We start from the raw sequence: 6000 nt of genomic DNA, 5'->3' as shown, positions 1-6000 counted from the left end.
AGTTCTGTTCCTCTTACTTTCTAGCTGAGAGACGTTGGGCATGCACATACACTGAGCCTCTGGTGGCTTGGGTCAGGAATGGGGATAAGGTCGCTCATTCAGCTTTATGAGAAGGTCACAGTATGATAGATATAGCGCCTATATCTATCTATAGATAGATATAGTGCCTATATAGCGCCTATATCTATCGATAGATATAGTGCCTATATCTATGATATAGTGCCTATATCTATCGATAGATAGATATAGCGCCTATATCTATCTATCGATAGATAGATATAGCGCCTATATCTATCAGATATAGCGCCTATATCTATCTATCGATAGATAGATATAGCTTGGTACACAGCAGGGACTTAATAAATACCCATTCATTCTCCCTTTATCGCCTATTCTCAATGCCATAGTTGATGAGGATGATGGAATTTACAGTGGCTGGTGATGATGACTTTAGGGGTCTCCCAGAACCATACTCCAGGAAATGGAAGATGTTTTGAGCCCAAAACTTTTAGGGGAAGAATCAAAGCAACCTCCTTATTAGACCAGAGACTGACTCCAGCACTCCATCATGGGGCCTAGCCTGCTGGCCGGCTCAGGAACATTTCATGCCGGCCCCTGCTAGGTGGCCCTGAGGGAGATGGGTTCTTGATCATTCAGTCCCCCCCAAGCCCCCCAGCCACAAGATCACCCCTTCCCACAATGAAATCACTTCTCATTTCAGGCCTCCAGGGCTTTCTTTTCTTTAAATGGTTTGCTAAAGTGCCCTAGATTGGGGTTGAGATTTCAGCCAATTTTTGTGAAGAAACATGATTACGCTTTGTCAGTACTTCGGAGAAAACAGTTTCCTTCACAAAAGGAGGACCTCTAGGGCTTTTAACTTTACTTCTATAAGAAAGAAAAAAATCTCTCAGGAGCCTATGGAGTCTCAGGCAAAGCTCCAGAGAGCACCTCAACTTTACATTGTCATTTTTACCCTTGGAATTTGACCCACTTCCTAGGGAGGACAATCACTGCATCAGAGAGAACACCGAATCCCAGTCAGCCCTGATAGCTGCTCCCCAGCCCGGGTGGGGAGGGCCTGCCAGTGCTGTTGGCAAGATGACCTGACTGCATGGACCTTGGGTCACCTTTCCTGCCTTCTCCATTATGGATGAGGTCATTTTCCTCTATGGAACTGAAGCCAGAGTAATAGCAGTTGTTAGAACCCATGCCCTCTACCCTTGCCCTGCAACTGTGGTCCTGCTTTTAGTGTTTGCACCCCTGTTTACAGCCATCTTTGGCCCAGACAGGGACATGAGGCCAGCATCTCCAGGATTTGTAGGAAATGATCTGCTTTCCTCCACTGCCAAATACTAAGTCTCCTCAGATTCCTTACTGGCCAGGAGGCTGATAGGCAGACGGATAGGAACCCAGTCTTTTTCCTCTCTGTTTGCTGAGATCTGTTTTAAGATTGACAACCCATTCAAAAATATCTCATCACTGCTCTGTGTCCTGATTAGTACTCTACACACACACGTGCACGTTCACTCTCACACACATGCACACACACACATGCATACATGCATTCCCACACGCATGCACACACATGCATACGTGCATTCCCACACGCATGCACACACATGCATACGTGCATTCCCACACGCATGCACACACATGCATACGTGCATTCCCACACGCATGCACACACATGCATACGTGCATTCCCACACGCATGCACACACATGCATACGTGCATTCCCACACGCATGCACACACATGCATACGTGCATTCCCACACGCATGCACACACATGCATACGTGCATTCCCACACGCATGCACACACATGCATACGTGCATTCCCACACGCATGCACACACATGCATATGTGCATTCCCACACGCATGCACACACATGCATATGTGCATTCCCACACGCATGCACACACATGCATACATGCATTCCCACACACATGCACACAGGCACATGCATATGCACATGTATACATACATATTAAAATCAGTAAAAGTTGAATAAGAGCTATAGTTTAATCATTAGTATTGTACCAATGTCAGTTTCTTGGTTTTGAAAAAGCTGGGTGAAGGGTACATGGAAACCCTTTATACTTTTCTGCAACTTCTCAAATTATTTCAAAATAAAAAGTCTCTCCCAGAAGTTCCCTCAGGTCCTTACAGAAATTAAGCAACTTAGCCTAGGGTCCCGTTCCGACAGCCGGAGTTCCCTCTATGGAGCTGCATGTCCCTTTTGAGCATTTACTAAGAGGCATTTTCCTCCCTGGGCACCAGACAGTGTCCATACTCATTGTGACTTTGGTTCTTGGCTTTGTGCCCTGTTTCTTTACCTATTTGGGGAAGTGTTCATTACAAAATTGTTTTTATAACTGCTTCTCCTTTTTTGCCATTGACAAGGAAGCATTGGGGGAAACAGGATCCCCAACGCACTTTGCCATAGCTACTTGGTTTCCCTGAGTTTCACACTTTCACACACCAGCTTGTGACAGCAAATTGTCCCCTCCTCACACCATCCTGAGATCACTCAGCTTCTTCCCTTTGCTCTCCCTATGGCTGTAGCCGCTGCCTGGCATGGGACAAGCACTCGAGAAATGCTTTTTGAAAGATGAGCCCTAAATAGAATCAGGTAGGAATCAGAGATGCTGGGGAAATAACTTAAATCAGACAGTTTCTTCTTCCTTTTGGCCATTCAATGACAATTGTGCCCTGCATGTGATTTGTGAACTTCAGGGGAGAGGTTTGTTTTCTTTGGGGAAGGCTAACTTCAGTATGAGCCCAGGGATTCTGAAGGCAGCCCTCCTGCCACTGGGAAGAGGCTACTCACAGAATGAAGACAGAGAAAAGCAAGATACCAGATAGCCAGGGCTGGGGTGGGAAGATGGAGAGAGAGAAAGAGAGACAGAGAGAGAGATAGAGAGAGAGAGAGAGAACTCTGAGGGCACTGCCCGAGCTGCTGGCTCCAGCTGTGCCTGAAATTTCCAAGTCATATAAGCAGAGCTGCCACCTCTTCCTCTAGCAGATGCACCCAGAGCAGCTCCTGCTTCCACGACAGCCTGCGCAGCGCTGCCACTCTACAAGATCCCTCTTCGAACTGATCAGAATGTGTATCGTCACCCAGTGCACCGGCTCTCCACGCTGCATTGCTCATCCTCACACATTGAAACTAAACATGTCGAAAATGTCACAGATGCTCCAACAGCAAAGGAAATTGGCATCTAAAAAATCGAGCGGGGGAAGTGATCATAGAAAGCTTCGTGGATACGCCACATTTTAAAGACTAAGCATCGTCAGGGAAGCGGTGCCAGGCCAAGGGTGGTGTGTGGGGAAGTATACAGAGCTGTGAGAGAGGCAGAGCGAGGCATGTGGGGGATGAGCAGAGGAAGAGCTGGAGGAAAGGCATATTGAGGAGTGTAAGGAGGACGAGAGCCAGGACTTGAGGGCTGATGATGTGAAGTCCTGAGAGCTGCGGGGAGCTGCTGGGGAGTGTTAGACAGGACACAGTGTCATCAGAATCGGGTGTGGAAAGTGTTATTCTGGCAGCCGGGCGGGGGTTGTTTGGGAAAACTGTAGGCAAGGACATCACCTTGCAATTCTGGCAACCGGGTGGGGGTTGTTTGGGAAAATTGTAGGCAAGGACCTCACCATGCAATTCTGGGCAAACAGAGATGATGCCTGTGTCAGATGCTGGTAGGGAGAGCTTTCCTAGAGCTCCTCTTTTCTCAATAAAATGGGAGACAAGCTCATCAGCTGAGCGTAAGATGTAGGAGGTGTGGAAGGTTTGAGGAGAGGGGAGGTGGGGTAACTGAACCGTGCCAGACTCCTGAGAAGCCACGAAGGGATGGAATTCAAGTCACAGGTGGGAGGCTGCAAGTAGATGGCTGAAGGGCCTCCTGTCCTGGCACGGAAGGGTGCAGGAGGGCAGGTGCAAAGAGAGGCTGGTGTGTGTAGATGGAGTGGGGGACACTCCATCTCTGGGGTCTTGGGTCCTGTCCTCACTAGTGTCTTGAGGGTTGTACAATGTCAAGGCACCCCCTTGGCGGGGCAATGCTGATGGCCACAGAGCATGGCCTGCACTGCTTGGTTTTATGCCGGAAGGTTTTCCCAACTTCCAGTATCAGGAAGAGGAGGCTGGAGATTCTGTTCCTGGGCTCCCAGGAGGCCCTGGGTTTTCTTCTGCAGGTTCCTCATCAACCCCAACCCAGAGGTCTGCGTACCAAGAAAGGCCATCTCTACAATAGAAAACAAAACAACAACAATTAAAACCTCGAAGCTTCTATTGCACTCTTTAGGCTTATGAAGGGAAGCAACTAAGGTGATTCTTCACACAGGTAACCTGCTACCTCCACCTCCAGATATAAAGAGGTTGGTTTAACTGCATATTCCACCCCAGCAGGCTCTCAGCTGAGACTTTGGCAGAAGCTTGGGCTGAAGGGCCTCTCCTGACACTGACCTAGAGGTGGAGTCTGGATTCCAGCATCCCTTGCACAGAGTTTCTATTATGTTTTAATATAGTAAATGACAATTTTTTTGCTTCTTTTGTACCCTAAAATGGAATTCAATGGCCTTGCTGATTTGAATCCATCAGCTTGCCTTGCTTTCCAAAGCCCCATTCTCTCCCGTCTCTCCCCATCCCACAGGTAGTGTGTCTCCTCCTTCCCAGCACTCTTCACTTTTGGCTCTTTGTTACTTTACCTTCATTTCCTATCCAATCTGTTCAGCTTCCTCCTCTCTTCCCAGTTCCCCAACTCCCAACCAAGGCCCCCTGCTCACCCCATTCTCTTCTCTCATTTTTTTACTTGAAAAAGACAGAGGTCCAAGCACACAAGATTTTCATGATGTATTTCGTGAAAATACAATAAAAAATGAAAGGCCAGCTCACCTGTGTCTTAGTCAGCTCGTGCTGCTGCAGGGAAATACCATAGACTGGGTGGCTTGGGCAAGTGTTTACTTCTCATGGTTCTGGAAGCTGGAAGTCTGAGATCAGGGTGCCAGCATGGTTGGGTTCTGGTAGTAATGTGAGGCCATGTGAGGCCATTATCTCTTCCTGTCCTTCTTTGGTGCGTGCACTCAGAAAGGCCTCTGTCTCCTCCTCATTTTATATGGGCATTAATCCCATCACGAGGCTCTGCCCTTGAATGCAACCTAATTACTTCCGAAAGGCCCCATCTCCAAATAGTATCACATTGGAGATTAGAGTTTCAGCATCTGAATTTTGGGGAGACACAAACATTCTGCCCATAGCATCCTAATTCTGGAGATGTTGTCTGGAGGCAGTGGGGTTGGGAGAAGGGCCGGTCCTGGAAAGTGGGTCTGCAGCCCAGACCCACCAACCCACAACTGCCACAGTCAGGGGTAGGGTTTTTGTTTTGATGACATTGACAGTATTCAGAAATGCCCAAAATATCAGTCAGGCCCTGGCATGAGAATTGATAAAGAATCCCATAATGGATTAGGCAAAAGCTGGAGGTGAGAGAAAATGCCAAAATCACATTTCTCAGCCTTCCTGGAAGTGAAGGAACTGGAGTCTCATTTGGGGGGAAGTGTGAGGCTGAAGGGTGTTGTGTCCACAGGTTCATTCCATTCATGAAAAAGAGATCCCTTGCTGGGGCATCTTAATGTCAGAAGCTTCATTTGACAAGCAAAGAAAACACATACAGGACGTCTCTGTAACCTGTAAATGTGCGTATAAAACACAGGGCAATGGCTGTTTGAAGAGGGAGCAGAAAGCCCATTGTGGCTCTTTGGATAACTGAAGAAACAAGTGTGCCAAAGTTTCTTTCACCAAAACCAGGACCATCCCCGCAAATGTGAGGCTCACATATGGGCTGTGGCAAGTATGTGAATTTATTTATGAATGACTGCAGGCATAAGTATATAAAAAAGGCAATTGACACAATCTTTCTGCAACGATGTGCCAAGTCAGTGTTCTGCTTGTTTGAAAGGTTAGTCTCAGTGAGAACTTTAAAAAGGTTATTTGGAGAAACAAAGAAA

Source organism: Pan troglodytes, chromosome 14 (assembly GCF_028858775.2).
Source record: "Pan troglodytes isolate AG18354 chromosome 14, NHGRI_mPanTro3-v2.0_pri, whole genome shotgun sequence".
In the NCBI taxonomy this organism is placed as follows: domain Eukaryota; kingdom Metazoa; phylum Chordata; class Mammalia; order Primates; family Hominidae; genus Pan; species Pan troglodytes.
The sequence above is the reverse complement of the archived record's forward strand: the minus strand, read 5'-3'. Positions refer to the sequence as shown.